Raw genomic sequence first — 17,743 nt, forward strand, 5'->3', positions numbered from 1 at the left:
TCAAATTGTATTTACTGTAAATGTTACTGTACTGGGAATCTTTTTCCTACCTAAGAACTAAAATTTTCATGAGGCGGAGGAGAGAGGATAGTGCCTGCTCTTGGAGTACAGACATGATTTGTCCTTTTTTCAACAGACCCCATATAATGAACTTGTGTCCTTTAATTGCATCTTCCCACCCCCAAATACCAATTCAAATTCAGAGTTTTTTCTCTCAAGGTTTAGGCTCTGCCCTCTGTAAGAGCAGTTAATTATTAACAAATTTGCGTAATCTTAGGCATGACACATGCCTGGATCACCTTAGTAGTCCAGAGTGGTAGCACCCATGAGAATGGGGTGGATTTGGGGATAAGTGATTGACTTGATGTCCTGAGGACACCAAAGAGGTTTAGCAGATGTGTGTCCAGAGGGGAAGAGTGAACATGGAAGTTATTGGTGATGATGATGAAGTCTATCATCTCCTGGATAAAGTAATAAATTAGATTTTTTTCTTAAAAAACTCCTAGATTATGAGTTATTTAGTTTGTCTATTGGGTAGAAAAATTAATATAACTAACTTGTATTAAGCTAGAGCTATTTATACATTGTCATAGTGGTGGATTAAGTTCACCAAGATTAGATCATGAAGGCTCATTAAATACATTTATTTATTTGTAGTCAAGATAAAGAATCAAAGTGTTGTTTTATAATAATGACTTTAATTATGATGGGTAAAAAGACATACAAAGCATTGCCACATACTGGTCTACATACTGATTATGTGATGGCATTACTATAATCTATACTAGAAACGCTGTTCAGTGGAAATGATTGATGAGTTAGCTTCTAATTATAGAACTGATAGGGAGAAATTTAAAATTCTACCAATACTTCAATGTTACTATATGACTTCTCAAGTATAATATTTATGAATTTTGTAGATATACATGTGTCATTTTAGAGCCTCCATTTATTTGCACACTATGATGTATTTGTCTTTCAACAGTACTTAAGTATAAGGACTTTTCTTCTAAATATTTTTAAATGTCTTTTATGACAAACAAGAAAACAAACATGCTCATTCATGTGCAATTTTACAAAAGGGTGAATGCAGTTGGAATTGTAATGAAAACCATATTTATAGAATAAGTAAAGCGAGTTTGCTTTTTTTTTTTTTTTTTTGGTGAAGCAATGTGAGGGACATCTCAGGGAATCTGTTCTTACAAAGACAAAGTGTCATGTCAGAGGACACCATAATCTCATTACTCTGCAGGGGACTGGGTGGAGGGGACTCAGTAGAGATACGTGAGCACCTCCACCTCCAAATTCTATCTCCTTCTAAGCCAGTATAAGGCTATTTGGCTTCGATTGGAATAGGAACCACACTTTAGGGAGAAGTAGAAGAGTTCATTTTGCCTTTTAACTATTGTTTGTTTTCTAGCCTGCAAAAATGGTGTCCCTCTAGATTTCTTCTGAGATGTGCTTGCATACCCTGGAAAGTGGAGATTGTAAACCTTGCTCAATTCTGCTGGGGTTTCTTTTCCAAACTGTTTGCAGAAGGGCTCAGTTATTCACATCTCTAGACCTCTAGTGGAGCCCAGGTTTTAATTTCAAGCCATGACTAGAGATCACAGAATTAATTTTCTTTATTACCAAGTCCTAAAATGTTAAGTGAACATTGTCTCTGCTCTGAAGGATAACTGTAAGCTGATAGTTCTCATCTTACATTAAAACAAAACCACAAGTGTAATATTTCTTTCCAAAAAAAATCCAAGGGAACATCTTCATGTACTATACACTTAAAAGTTTATTTTCTACATTAGAAGGCTGAGGAAACCCAATTAATGAGTCAGGTTTAGACAGCTTGCTGGAAGAGAAGGATGGTCGTTAAAGCCTTCCATGGGCACTAATGTGCAAATAGGCCAGTAAATTATTTCTGTTCTCATCTCTATAATTTAAATGAGGAGTAGTTTGAGTATTAGTGCTCAAGTGTGTTTATTTTAGTATTAAAAAAACAGGAAATTTCCTAAGGGTTCACTGAATACATAAATCCTGTTGATTTGTGAATCTGAGGTTTTCACTAATTTTCTAAGCAGTGGTAACCCAGCTGACTTTAATTCTACTCTTTATTGCACTGCATTGTAAGCTAGAATGGAGTTAGCTGATTTTAATTTCATGCTTCTGATTGGAAGTTGCGTCATAGAAATGAACTCAGCATAACAGGTAAATAAATTTGACCAAGATATGAAGTGCACCTCTCCAATACGAATAAAGCAACGTGAGTGTCTTCTGTGCAGTGCATGGGAATCTGTGACAGCTAAAAATGAGCCCCCTGTTTCTTAGTGCCCTAGCATCTAATTTTAACAAAACCTGAAAGAGAAGTTCAGAAAGCTGGTAGTGCTGCCCTGCAAATCAGTACGGACCAATCCGTCTGGGCTTGCACTGCAGCGAGACCATTGAGAAGTTTCAAAAGAAATAGGAGGACCTTCTACAGATTGTTCTTTCCATAAAGTACTGGTAAGAAATCACTATGCAACAACATCTGATGAATAATTCTAGAAGTAGCAGTTTTTTGGAAGTTTGAAAGATGACCTTGTGTTTTTAAACTCATCTGTAACTGTCCTGCTTTCTTTTTTTCAGTCTGTATTTTTTTCTTTCTCCTCTTCACCCTTGATTTAGTCCTTTTTTCCTTTCAGAGTTACTTTCTCTTTTGATGTAAAGGAGATAGATCCTATCAAATGGGTCATAATCAGAGACTATAATTTAATGAGGAATAGTTTGAGTATTAAAGAAAGTATATTAAAGAAAATGGTGAAACCTGGTTTATGCAACAAAGCATATTTTCATTTATTTTGTGTTCTGGATTACCTTGAATGTTTTCATGCATTTCTTTTGAAAACCTGGCTATCTGACTTTTAAGTTTTCTCAATTCCCTCCCCCCCCCGCCGCCAAAGATCAGTAATTTACTTCAAATCAGTGAATTGAAAATGTTTGTTTCTGGATTGAACTACCTTGTATATGTTAATGATCTCTGCATTTTAATTGTAAGAGTTTTTTTTGTTTGTTTTGTCCTAAAGTAAGGAGGAAGAAGTTGGCTCTTTAAATCTATAACACAATTAATTAAGCCTATAAACAAAGAACTGCTTATAGGCTAAACAGAGCACTGGAGGCAAGGTATAAAGCCAAAGCCACAATGGAGTGTGAGTTGGGGAACTGGAAGAGATTTAGGCTTAGTGGATGGAAACATAGGAGGTGGCCTGGAAGAACTAAAGATAAGGTGCAAACATTTCTAGCATGTTTGAGAGAGTTGGATTCCTTTAAAGGTCCTAGAACAGGCTGGAAACCAGAGTTTTCAAATCCTTTTTACTCACAAAACCCTTTCATTAAATAAAACCAACAGAATCTCAATGTGTTAAACAGGTGAAAATGGTTGTGGTGAAGGAGAAGACTACTCTTTGGTCTCACGTGGGGCAGGGTCGGAGTGAACCTCTGTCTTTGCAGAGCGCAATTTGAAAACCACTGTGTTAGCCATACATTCTGGATTTCTTTCAGAAAGCATAGTTAATATGACTAATTTTGTTTGTCACTTGTTGGCAAGTCCTTTAGCTACGTGAGATTAAACACTAGGGGGAGGTCTTAATGCGACACTGGGGAGGGAATCTTAGTGGGAGAACATTCCTGAATGGTACATCACGGTTAACAGAAGACAAAGCTCAGGGAATATGATCACATCTAAATCAATATAGCCTTCCTTTCCCAAGGCAATAGTTAAGGTCCATAATATTTTTGGAGGTAGAGCTCACTAGCTATTCCCACTGCTTGGGATCGTCCTCCTCCTGTCCTTTGCAAGATTGCTGTTTCTTGTTATTTAAATGTTGGTTCACAGATCACCTCAATCAATGGTCTTTCCTGATTGCTCTATCTACCTTAGGCCTTCTTGTTAATAGGTATCTCCTTAATACATTTTCTTAATCTCCATCATAACACCCTGTTCAGTTTTAAAGACTTTAGGAAGAATTTTAGCTTGCTTAGTTTTGATGTTCCTCACTAGAAGGTAATCTCTGTGATAGCAGGAACCATTCTTGTACCTTTAATACCTGGTAGGTACAGTACCTGGCACCTGATAGATATTCAATACATGTTTGTGTAGTGAATGAATGATACATATTATATAAGAGGTGTAAAACACAAGAGAGGCCACTAGAGGATTCAGTGGGAACATTTCTTTTAGGTGGTTTCCCAGAGCAGTGAATTTTAATATTTAAAAATTTTATTAAAGAAAATGGTGAAACTTGGTTTATGCAATAACACATTAATGATAAATAAGTCAATTCTAGTAAAGCAGAGTGTCCATATAGGTTTTAAGTCAATAATCCATAGTAAAGGAGATAGAAAATATTAAGAAAAACAAGAAAAAAGATAATAAGCCTAGGAGGTTGAGACTTAAGTATATATATTTTCCTTCTCTTGTTATTATAACCAAGTCACATTAAAATTTATGCCATATCTATTCACCCTGGAGGTAGTATTATTTTGTATTACTCATTTTCTGGCGTGAGACTTGATTATACTTGGTAGTAAATGAGCCCCTTCTAAATGATAATACTTGGAGCCCTAGCAGTTTCCTGTGGATCCCCACAAGTCCTGACATGGAGGACTTTGTGAGTGGGACACAATGCTGTGTAGAGAGGGTAAAGAGCACCATGATGGTGACCCATAGGTACACAGGTGTTGAACCTAAGAAAAATGGTTTCTATAGGCCCAGGACACTTAAAAGAAAGTGGGAAGTGCTGACCTACTTGTTTTGTGATGGTAGAGTTTGTTCATATTTCAAGCTCTAAAGACTTAAAGGAACAAGACTTAATTCCCACCAGCTTATTCCTAAGGTTGCAAGGAGGATGGGAAGAGAAACTAGTAGCTATGGAGTGCCTGCTAGGTTCTGTGCTAAGCATTTTTATGCACATTAGCTTCTAAAAATTCCAGGTGGAGGCTTCAGTCTGGAACAGATGATACTTCGTCCTCATATTCCTGGTGGTAAGGTACAGATTGTGGAAAAGGTTCATTTTTCTGATTACCAGAACACCCTAGGTATAAATGATGTCCATGCATGACTTTTCCTACTAATAAAAAACAAGAATTAAAATTTTCACTTAGCAAGATTTTGGTATGAACCCTGAGTTAACATTTCAATTAGATGCTTTTTTCCATTATTGTGAAGAGTATTGGGAAAATGAATCATGACAGCAAACTATATCTGCTCATGATTCTACTTTTTTCTTACCTGATAAGTGCTGTAATTGTATTTCCTCCAGTTTCATTTATTAGATGGCTATTGTTAAACTAGGTATGGGTTATTTACTTTGGTAAATATGAGTGTTCTGAGTAGTTTATCTCCATTGTGTACTGAAAACAAAATTAAGTATTATGTATATGTTTTAAATTATACTCATGCGAACAAATTGTTAATGATTAAGTGATGTTCGAAAATGTCTAATTTACAATGAAAGAATCCAAATTATAGAGTTTAGAAAATGTGGTCTGGAATGCAGGCTTATAAAATCAGTCTCTAATAGCAAAGTAAATAAGGATATTATAAATGTAACATTGCATTTGACTGAATGACTATGGAATATTGGCATTTGAGTTATTTAATATGGAAATACTCCATATTTGGCTATCCTGTAAAGAACCAGTTTCTCCTCATCTATTCTCCTTGAGAGTAAGGGGCCCAGGATGTAGGCTGTTCCCTGTCTTCACTGACCCTTTCTCTTCAAAAATTCCTACAAGCCCCAAGTTCTTCTATTGGCTGTGTGAATGCTTCAAAGTGAATTGAATTTCCTGTTTTTCATATTTGAAATGCTGTGGCTCCCCTTAAGTCCCTTGAATGTCACACCTGTTTTATGACAGGAGACACACCAAGGAGTCCTAGTACCAAGGCAGTATCAGTTGTGCAGGCCCTTAGTGTGGTCCTATTGTCCCCTAGGTCAGTGGGCCTAGTCCAGCCAGGCCAGGGGAGTAGCTCTCATCCAGGAACATGTTCCTATCTTTTATCGGTGCCTCATGACATTGGAAAAAAAGTATCTTTTTCTCCATAAAACCCTCCTCTCTGCACTCATTTTGCATAGGAATGTACTGAGACACAGAGGTCTAAGAAGTACCTTCCCTGGAATCATTTGTTAAGTCAAAATGACCCCATGGTCTCCTTTACTTGCAAGCCAGGACATGCTCCATTCGGAAATGTTCCCTCACCTGGACCTCTGGTGTTCTCTAGTACTCTTCTCTCCAGTTACATCTTCTTCCGCTATTTCTCCAAGATGCCAAATCTAGAATTCTCCCAAATTTTAGCCTTTTATGAACAATATATGCAAAGGAGTGAAAAATAAACCAGGCTGATACTTTCAGCCAAATCTCTTTTCTGCTCTAATGTAGAATTTGGCTCATCCTAAAGCTGTCTTGAACTCTCATTTCTTGCTCACTGAGACTGCTTTGCAACTATCTTTTTTCCTGACACTAGAATATCCTTGGCCTAGGAGGTGGGTAGGATAGACTCTTCCAATCGAATCCAGCTCTGCTGAGACCTGTGTTGGGTTGCATATTCGGCAGCAGAGCAGGTTCCAGTGAAAAATCCATTAAGTTCAGCCTTGTGTATTGATTTTTTAAAAGCCTGTTCCATTTCTTTTAGATCCTGAGAATGTGAACAAGTGATTATATTCAGTGCTGCATAAACTTGCTTGTACTTGTTTTCAAATGAACCGTTATGACACAAATTACCTTGAAATGTAATAGTACCAGGTCAGAATGTTAGTATCTTTTTGGAGGCTGTCATCAATTATATGTACAGATTACAGTCTGAATAAAGGTCATTCCTACTCACTAATTCTGCCAGATTTGCCAGTTGGGGAGCACTTGCTTTAAAATACAGGTTAATTTAAGGAAAAAACACCCTCCTACAAACTCATCTTTGAGGTGGGAGCTATTTGCATGAATGTATTTATTTGTTCATGAATTTTCTACGGCACAGGAAGAGTGATTGAAATTTTCCTTCTCCTTAATGCATGAATTTAGCTTTATTAGCTGTTACATGCATCTTGGTTTTTAGTTGGAATAACTCAGAGGGTCTTGATTTCTCGATCTCAGAAATTGGGCCCCTTTGGTTAATCTGTCTAAAGCGATTATCTGCCTTTGGGGCATTTGGAGACTTTTTAGGTCAGCACACTAAATCTCACCAGAGCACGCCTTTTACACCCCCATTAATGCTATTTTATTTATAGTTTTTATAAATTAAGGTATTCGAGAAAGTTAATTTAAAGGAGGAAGTCATTATCTAAGGAAGAAACATGGAAGGGAAAGATAACAAACATAAAGAACTGGTTTAAATTAGACAGGGTCAGAATGAAAGTGGATATTCAGATCCAAATTAGGATTGTGATGGCTCTTTGGTGGTAGAGAATAGAATAAGACAGATACTGCTTTGCGAAGTCTCTGAGTATTGGGCTTAATGCAGAGTGGCCCTGGGAAAAGGAAGCTAGTATGTAGGTACCTACCATGCACCAGATGCTTTTGTGTACATCATCTCCTTTGAAGACATGAAGAGCCTCACACAGCCAGGGAGTAGGATCATAGAGAAGAGCACACCAGCTAAGAATCAGACAGAAAATAGGCAGAATTAGAACACATTTCTCTGAAAGCCCTGCATAGATTGGAAGCTTCAGACACAGCTACAATATAATTGGCTTAATGATCACAGAGAAGACATCAGGCCCAGGAATGGGGTGATCCTTAAAGTGGGAGACAAAAAGTTGCAGAATCGAAGAAATAGCCTGAAGTAGAAAAATGCTGGACTCTATAGCTACATTGTGTTCTTTTTTTAAAAAAAAAAAAAAACATTGTTTGTACCGCAAACATTGGAAGGTACCAGATTGACTGAGATTTCTCCAGGCTTCATGATGATTTATGCTCCACGGTTCCTAAGTTCTTATTTAGGGAACAGTGCTTTGCTGTGTGTATTTGTTTATGTGAGAGTAACGGGATGGAGGGTGAAGAAAGCCAGTGAGAAGAGAATGCTCTAATTTTTCTTTCTTTCATTTTGAAAGAAAGGAAGAGAGGGAGTTGTGCATTCCGATTTAGCAGTCACCCCATTACTGGGCCTAATGTCTTCTCTGTAGTCATTAAGCCATTTATGTTGTACTTGTGTCTGGAGTTTCCAATCTATCCGAGGCAATCTAAGAAATTTTGAGGCCGGGCATAGTGGCTCATGCCTGTAATCCCAGCACTTCGGGAGGCCAAAGTGGGCTGGTCACAAGGTCAGGAGTTCGAGACCAGCCTGGCTAACATAGTGAAACCTCATCTCTACCAAAAAAAGAAAAAAGAAAAAAAGAAAAAAAAATAGCCAGGCATGGTGGTGCCTGCCTGTAGTCCCAGCTACTTGGGAGGCTGGGGCAGGAGAATCACTTGAACCCAGGAGGTGGAGGTTGTGGTGAGCTGAGATAGCGCCACTGCACTCCAGCCTGGGCAACAGTGCGAGACTCTGTCTCAAAAACAAACAAAAAAACAAAACAAGAAAGAAAAAACAAAAAAAACTTGGAAAACACAAGCCCAACACTCTGAGACTCCCCAAAAGCAATGTTTGTTTTATTCTCTACTACCTAACAGCCCCCAAAATTTTAATCTGGATCTGAATATAGACTTTCATTCTGATCCTTTCTAATTCTGCAGACATTCCTAAAAGGAAGGTCAGTGACTCTAATCTCTCTGACATCTTGTAGTTGAGTTTCTGAATTCCTTCTCACTTCCAGGGGAGCCAGTACCTAAGGGCTGGAAGGTTCAGCCCTTTCCTAGTGTGATATTGTGGGACTGTGCAAATGCTTGTCCTGAACCTAAAATGTCACAGGTTTATATTCGTTATGTGATTTGTTCAGCATGTTTCTGAGGCAGAAGATGCTTTGCTCATTCTGAAACTATTTTGTCATTGATGAAACCCATAGTCAGATAAAAATCAATATAAAGATGTAGTATGTCCACCTCATTATTTTAAAAAGAGGCCAATTCTGGTTCAGGATGCAGTTTCTGAGGTTGCCTGAAAGAATCTGAAGTTTGAGTTTAGTATTAATCACACAGTCTGCCAATGAGCCCAACTGGCCTTGTGTTTCAGTGCTGGAAACAAAGGCAAAAAAAGTCAGCTCTAGACTTGGAAGCAGAAGTTCCAAAAGAGTCCCATTACCATTTTATTTTTTTCCCTTGGAAAGAAATAGGTTTCCAAGGAGAGACAGCCCAAAAAATAGTATCTCAAAGTACGACTTCTCCAAACCTTCTTTGGGTTTCCAGTTTGGCATAGAAACCCTGGTACTATTGCAGGTTGCGTAGGTTACACAAGTTCAGCCTCAACCTGGATTCTACAGCAGAAATCTCCAAACAGGTGTCAACCGGAGGTAGTTCCCATTTCCCAGAGGCCTCATGATCCCTGGGGTGCAGGGAGTAGGGGCTGGAGATACTGAGAGTGAAGACCCTGAATGGTCAGGGAGTATTGTTGAAAGCGCAGGAGAATTGAAGAGCCCAGAGGCAAGGAAGGCAGTGAGGGGTTCCTGGAGCCATTTAGAAGAGAGTTGATGAGAGTCTCAGCTAGAAGAGGTTGAGTGGGGATGAGAAAGAGAAGGAATATTTGAGAAAGGTTTCAAAGGCAACTCTCTAGTGCAGCCATGTCTCTTGAATTTTGTAGTGTCACGCTCCCTATTGGGTGTTGTTCACTGTGATCTTCAACGGTGAGGGTGAGAAAGCTTAGGATGGAAGCCCAGAAAGTAGGTACAACCTCACTCTAGTCACACAGCCCTGACCACTGTGACCACCAGCACAGTTTATTTACAGCTCCAAACTTCTTACATTCAGCTCTCTCCTGTGTTCTCTTCAGTCTCCACATTCCCAAGGAAGCCCTGTGTTCTGGCTTGAACTACCAAAATGTATAAATAATTGTGATTCACTAGGCCATAGTTTGATTAATTTTTTGTTTTGCTTTTAAATCAACCCTCCTCCCCCTAGGAGATACAGCAATGATATGAAATAAATGAAACCTGTGCTTATTACAATTCACCCTACATAAATCATCCTGCCTTTGGTGAATGGGTAAATAGCTACTTGGAGGCTGCAAATTGAATGTGTTCAAGTACATTAAGAAACAGAACCGAGTATGAAATGAAAGTATTCAAATAAGAAATTTCAGGGTTTTTTTTCTCCCTCTCCGGCTCTCAAATATTTTCTGTGCTAGGGACTTGCCTGGGAGTCAGGAAGAGCAGGTTCTATAGTGCAAGGCTGAGTGTGAATGTGCCAGGCATCAGAAGCTGGCCTGGGGACCTTAAGCATCGTCCTTAGGATGAGAGAAGATGTGATCATTATCACACAGGGCTGGGTCTGAGTGGAATAAGCAGTGGACCAAAGGTAGTAGGTGTCTAGGCAGAGTCTTTTCCAACAGTGGTTTCAAACCTGGCTACCTGGCAAAATTTTCCAAGAGTTTAATTATAGATCTATGAGCCAAACCTGAGATTTGAATCAGACTTTTTGAGATTGGGCCTTGGAAATTTACAATCTAAAAAAGCTCAAGTGACTGGGAGACATGATCAGGTTCATATAGTTCACTTCTGGTAGTTGGGACTTAGAATGAAAGAAACTAAGATACGAGGCTGGGCGCGGTGGCTCACACCTGTAATCCCAGCACTTTGGGAGGCCAAGGCAGGTGGATCACCTGAGGTCAGGAGTTCAAGATCAGCCTGGCCAACATGGTGAAATCCTGTCTCTACTAAAAATACAAAAAATTAGCCAGGCACTGTGGCAGGCACCCAGCTACTCGGGAGGCTGAGGCAGGAGAATTGCTTGAACCCGGGAGGCAGAGGTTGCAGTTAGCCAAGATCACACCATTGCACTGCAGCCTGGGCAACAAGAGTGAAATTCTGTCGCAAAAAAAAAAGGAAAAAAAAGGAAAAAAAAAAAAGAAACTAAGGTGTATGAGGTCAAGTCTCCCAATAATTGCAACTTTGGAGAAGTACCTCCAGGTTTCATTTGTTTCTTATAAAATATGAGTCTCCCAGGTCCCTCTAGGCTCTAAAAATGTTATGTTTCAATAAAGGAGCATCCTGACATGGTTCCAACTTTTAGCTTTGTTTTGCGTGCCTTTGCATTTAGAAATTCTCTCACAAAGCTCACCTTTATGTAGGTGGAGTTTGTGGCTGACTGTAGAGTTCATTGAAAGGATTCTGAGGAGGTTTTTCTTCCCCAGAACATCTTCCACACCAACCTGCTTTTAGTTTCAGAAATTTGTCCATTAGAGGAATGGATTAAGGTGAGGTATCTTTATTAACTCATAGATCCCCTTTTTAACTGGTTATTGCATTGCATTAGCAAGTTAATAATGGCCTAATAGAAGATATTTTAGCATTTCTCAGCCACTTTTCCTTTTAGGATATCCATGGCTCAGGGTGTTTGCAGGTGCCTCACCCTCACGAGACATATTTAGGGCTCTGAGCAAAATCCAGCTATAACCCTGCTGTTTCCTCCTACTCAGAAAGCATCTCAAAAGGCAGATCACAAGAGTGGAATAGAATAACCTAAATCTGCTCAAGTTTTACAAAAATAAAATTATAACTAACACTCCAAATACGATACGAGTAAAAAATTTACTTGTGACGCAGCTTTTCTGATTGTGACTGTATTAATTTGCTAGGGCTGCCATAACAAAGCACCGCAAATGGGCTGCTCACACAGCAAACATTGATTGTTTCAGAATTCTGGAAGCTAGAAAGTCCGAAATCAAGGTGTTGACAGGGTTGGTTTATTTCAAGGGCTATGAGAGAGGGATCTGTTTGTGGCGCCTCTTCTTGGCTTGTAGATGGCTGGCTTCTTCCTATGTTTCTTCACATTGTCTTCCCTCTAGGCATGTCTGTCTCTATCCAAATTTACTGTTTTTATGAGGACACCAATCATATTGCATTAGGGCCCACTCCATGGAACTCATTTTAACTTGGTCATCTGCAGAGATCTTTTTTCCAAGTAAGGTCACATTCACAAGGTACTGGGGAGTAGAACTTCAACATCTTTTGTGGAGATGTAATTCAACCCATAATGTGACATTTTATTGTGGCACTGATGATGAAAAACTAATAATTTATGAGTAGAATTAAGATCCTTAGAAAATGAGTGAAATTATAGATAAGTTTTTCTGGTGTGAGCTGGAGAGACTAAAGATGGAGCAGGAACTGCCAGGGGTAGGACCAGTCCAGATTGAAAGGTCTTGACCTGCCAACAGAAAGTGATTGGGACTGAATTGTGATGGGAAGTGTTGCCATATCCGGGAAGACTACTATTGCATTTGGAGATAGGGAATTTAAAAAGGTAATTAAATTAAAATGAGTTCATTAGATTGGGCCCTAATACAATATAACTGATCCTTATAAGAAGAAATTTGGGTACAGACACATACATACAAAGGAAATAAAATGTAAAAACATAAGAGGGACACCAAATACAAACAGCCTTCTTAATGAAATAATGGAAGAATGCTCTTGCAGCTAACTGTGGGCAGAATAAGCTTATTACAGTCAGTGTTGGAGTCAGCAGCTGTTTTGTATCTGTTCTGAATGTTTCATAAGAAAAAAAGAGTTTCATCACATTTTTAATGAACAACCTTTTTACTGTTACAATAAAATAATCACGTCATTAATAAAACCAATAATTTATCTCAAGCCTGTTTTATTTTGGTAAATAATTAGCTTGTACAGTTGTACAGCACATATATTGCATGCTGACATATATTTTGAAATCAATACCAGAAATAGTCTGAAGAATGGGGGGTATTTGGTAGTATTTTGAGAATAAATAATGGTGTGCTACAACTTGCTTGCATTGCCAGGAGGCAATTGTGTTCATCTTTTCCTAGCTCCATGATCACGTTAGTATCTTGAAATTGATTAAGGTGGGAAAATTTACACTATGGCAATTGGCAAATAACAAAAATTCAAACTATTTTTTGGGAGCTGGTTATTAAACATTCACCAGAACACCTCCAGAAATAAACTATATTTTGTAAACAAATTAATGTACTCTGGTGTTGGGGGCATTTACAAGAAAATCTGTCTTTCCTGATGAACAAAAATAGCTGATTCTTGGTACCAGGCTTTAGACTAATTTGTGAAGATAAATTTTAGAGCCAGTTTAGAAAACAGATGAAATGAATTTGAGCTGCAATTTAGTAATGGCTTCTAAAGCTGCTGAGCAAATTGCTGAAGTAATTTTGGTATGTGAAACATATTCATTAAGGAGAGTGAAAATTCAAACTCCTTGCCTCCTTGACAGAAGGATGATTAATAGCAGAACTAGAAGGATCAGCATTTTCAAGGAAAACTCTAGAAATCAGAGAGTTCCAAAGCTGTCATTCGTTTAGTTTTAAGGTTTTATAAGGAAAAAAAGGTGAATTAAACATTTGTTAATTCAACTTGTATATTTTATGAGTAGCTGCATTATATGTACTTAAGTGAAGACAAGTGAGCTAAGAACTTAGAACCTAGAGTGTTTCATGTATGGTGCCTTCTTTCGGTTGGTTGATTTGCATTTTCCCCCTGGGAAATGCCAAAGAGGACTAAGGGCACCACTGAAATGTCACTCTTTCTGAATGAGGGAGATGGCAGTGCTTCTCAAACTTTAATGTGTTTACAGAGCCCCTGGGGAGACTTGCTGAGACTTAGATTCTCATGAAGTCTGGGGTTGGGGGGCTGGGTGGCACCTCTGCTGATGGCCAGTTGGTAGACCACTCCCTGAGGAAGGAGCTAGAATCCTTCTGAGGTGCAAGTGTGGAGATGCTCCTCAGCCAGTATGATCCTCCCTCTCTCCAACCTTCCCCTCAGCAACAACCAGCAACATGTGATTTAAAATAGTTTCCCTACTTTTATTCTTTTATACTTCCTTTCAGTTTAGATTTCTTTAGTGGTTGGGGGTAACAGTATTCTCCCTTAAAAATTCCTATGTGGGTCATTGCTTCTTAACACTTAAAACCGTTTCTCTCTCTGTCTCTCTCTCTCTGTCTGTCTGTCTCTCTGTCTAGCTTGAGACTTACTGGGATTTCTGTAATTCTGCACTGCTTCCAGTAGAGGTCATTGCCTTGTTATAGAAATACTTCCTTCGTAAGAGATAGATCAATGGCTGGGATGACTGCATTTTGTGGGGGAGTCAGTGAGTCAGCTCGAGGGACCAGTTATCTCCAAGGCCACTGGTTTGCCCATAATAGCACCTCCATTTAAAAGCTGGAGACCCTCCACCTTCTTGTTAGTTAATCTAAATACAAAAAATGGGCAGACTTTTCCAATTACTTGGAACAAATGAAGGAAAAACCTACTGAAGCATGGCCAAAGTGCTCAGAGGCCTTTAGTGCAGTATGTTAATTTGCTAGGGCTGCTGTAATAAGGTAGTACAGACTGGGGAGCTTAAACAACTGAAATGTATTTGTTCACAGTTCTGGAGAATAGAAGTCCCAGGTTAAGGCATCAGCAGGGCTGGTTCCTTCTGAGGGCCGTGAGGGAAAGATGCAGGCCTGTTCCTGTCCTCTCTTTTTGGCTTATAAATGGGTGTTTTATCCTGTGTTTTTACATTGTCTTTCACTTGTATGAATGTGTCTGTGCCCATATTTCCTTTTCTTAGAAGGATCAGTTATACTGGATTAGGGTCCAATTTGATAAACTCATGTTAATTTAATTACCTCTTTAAAGTCTCTATCTCCAAATGCAAGTACATTTTGAGGTTTTAGGTGTTAGAACTTCAGCAAATGAATTTTTTGGTGGGAGACACAATTCCGTAAATAAGCAAACTGTCCTGACAGAAGAGGACTTCTTGGATGCACATAGCTTTGTCTACCGCTATAATTCACTTGTAAAATTTAAGTCAAAGCTTTACCTTTTCCTTCCTTAAACTGAGTACATCTGGAAAAATGGAAGTAAAAATCAGCTTGCTTTACTTATCTTAAGTAATTGTTCATTTTCTTGTAGTTACTTCATATTGAAGGCTGATCTAGGAGGAAAGACCTAGGGGAAGGAAACTCCGAAGTCAGAGATAGGTTGTAAAGCTTCCAGTTATATTTTCCAGATTCATTATCTTTCAGATTTCCTTTCCACCACTACTTCTTTCTGTCACAATTCCTTTGTTCTTTCAGGTCTGCTAAGTTGCTTTCTTGAAGTCTTTCCAGATCACATGAACTGAAAGTTAGTTTCTGTCCTCTGAATTCATTAATTTATTCTGAAAACTCACTCCAAAGCACCCATTCTCTTTGGAATACTCTGGGAATATGAACTTGAGTATGTCAGTTCCTTGTCCCCATTAGCTTATTACAGTAGAATAGAAATGTTTGTAAGGAATGTGTGGCTGGGCTTGGATAGAGACTTCTGGGAGAATCAGGAGATGTTTGATCTGTCATTCATTTGGAATGTATTTGTAAGCCTTAACAATGCTCTCCTTACCGACTCATGAATTGTTGAATTGTAATCTTTGTATTTCTTGCAAGGCAGTGTACATTGTAGGTATTCAACTAATGCTTTTCAAAGCATGAATAAAATCAGGCCTAGTACTCTTACTCCAGAATAAATGTTAAGGTCCTGTTCTATAAGGTGGGACTACTTGCCTAATCTGCTCACAGTCGGTGTTCAACAGGGCCCACACAAGCCTTATTACTATAAATTGTACTCCCAGGGGGGCTTTGTGACAACAACAAAAAGATCTGTTGCAAATAATTGAACACAAGTTATAGGCTTAGAATTATATAAATATATAGTTATTTTATAGATTCAACAACTGAAACATAGAGTGAGGTTTTGAGATTAGCATTTTACTTCCTCCTTTCTAAGGAAACACTGAAAGAAAACTTGAGCTAGCTTCTGGCTAAGACAACTGTCTGTCTTAGTCTGCTTCAAATTTTGGGGGTTCTTGCATGAACTTTCTTCCAACTCTTCTACCCTGTTCTATTGCTGTTAGAGTGGTCACATTTCCTCACAGTGGAGCCCTTTTTAAATTATAATGAAGACTCTAAATTTACTTTGGGTCATTTTAAGTGCACAGACTTCATTAGTTGCAGCAGAAGAAGGATTCCTAATACCCCCATCTAGGAGCCATTGAAAATTTAATTTGGAAAAGTTTTTTTTCCTCATTTTGGCATCTTGCACTATTACATTTCCTGTTGAATATTCTGATGGCTGCACTTAAAAATAATTCGGTTTGCTTTAGAGGTTGAAGAGTCTGTCAATTTGATCTAAAATGAAATACAACCGTCACAGCCAAGAACCATGAATATCTAAACATCCTGTCTGGTTTTAGCCACTTGAGGAAATTACTATTTAACCAAATATTGAAGCAGTTAAACAGTAATTTACAAGGCCATTGTTCTCTGTTGTTGGAGACCTAATTTTTAAGGGCAGCTGCCACATCTTGAATGGAGACTGATGAACAGAAAAGAGTTCAAGAGACTTTCTCCAGTTCTCTTCTGCTCGACTTCATGTCCCCTGGACTGTTTTCTTCCTCTTACTAACCCACTCCCACTGAAGAGAATGGGCCTGAGTATTCTTTTATTTTTCCTGATTTCTTTTTCATGGAAATACTCTTAGCTTTGTGGTGACATGATGGAGTGAATTCTAGGTTTGAGAATCTTTTTTTTTTTTTTTTTTTTTTCGGAGCCACATCAAAAATTCCCAATAGAAAATGTGAGCAGCTGTGAAAGCCTCATAACTAGAATATCCAACTTGGACACAGGATGAGCTAAAACAGAATTGTCAAATCATTCCTGGGTGCCCTTTTCTTATAAGATAGTTAGCATCCTGTTCAATATTTGGGCAAACTGACTATTCTATAGGCTCCTGAAATCTAAACTAGAAATTAGTTAGGTGTAGATGATTAAATGTGGTACTTTACTTTTCTGAGTAAAGATATTGCTGTAGTGCATTCTCTCTCCGCATTTTTGTGCTTGGGCTCCTTATGTCCCAGCAATATTTTGGAACAGGTTAAAAGTTTGGATTAAAATGGGACATGGTATAGGAGGTGGTCACGCAGTTTATTTGCCAGTTTAGCACCAACTGCATCTGTCTCCACAGGGAGAACGCATTCTGTGTTTCCTTTAATCTCTTTTACAAGAGATGACAGCATATATTAACAGAGGGCAAGAATAAATCACTGGGTTTAAGTGTTAATGATCATCTAATAATAAGACATGATAGGATTATATTAGAATTGCAGAATTGGGCTATTTATTAAGAGTGGCATGCTATCAAATTATAAGCCTCAGAGGACATAGAAATAATTATAATCTTCTAGAAATGCAAAAAGTTAGCTTTTTGAAAGTCTATTTTATTATTTTGCTATAAATCATGGCCAGATAAGGTTAACTCTGAAAAATGTCTGATAAGTGAAAAAATAAATTTTATTATCATTTAAATGAGACCTCATCTAATACTTTCTGGTAATTTTTAGAGGAATTCCACATTTTTGATATATTATGCATAAAAGTGTTAAAACCTGATAACATAGAAATTAAGATGCTTTGTAAAAGTTTGATTTAGTGGTATAAAATATTACTAGCTGCAATTGTATTACATTCTGTAATAGCTCATTACAAAGCTTGCTGTCAAATATATATTAGCTAGAGGAGTTATATTATCCATCTGTGATGACTTAGAAGAAATGGCAGAGTGATGAGAAAGCTGAACACAGGAACTTAGAACTTGGAATTTGAATCTCAACTGGACTCTTTAAC

Source organism: Hylobates moloch, unplaced genomic scaffold (assembly GCF_009828535.3).
Source record: "Hylobates moloch isolate HMO894 unplaced genomic scaffold, HMol_V3 SCAFFOLD_23, whole genome shotgun sequence".
NCBI lineage: Eukaryota > Metazoa > Chordata > Mammalia > Primates > Hylobatidae > Hylobates > Hylobates moloch.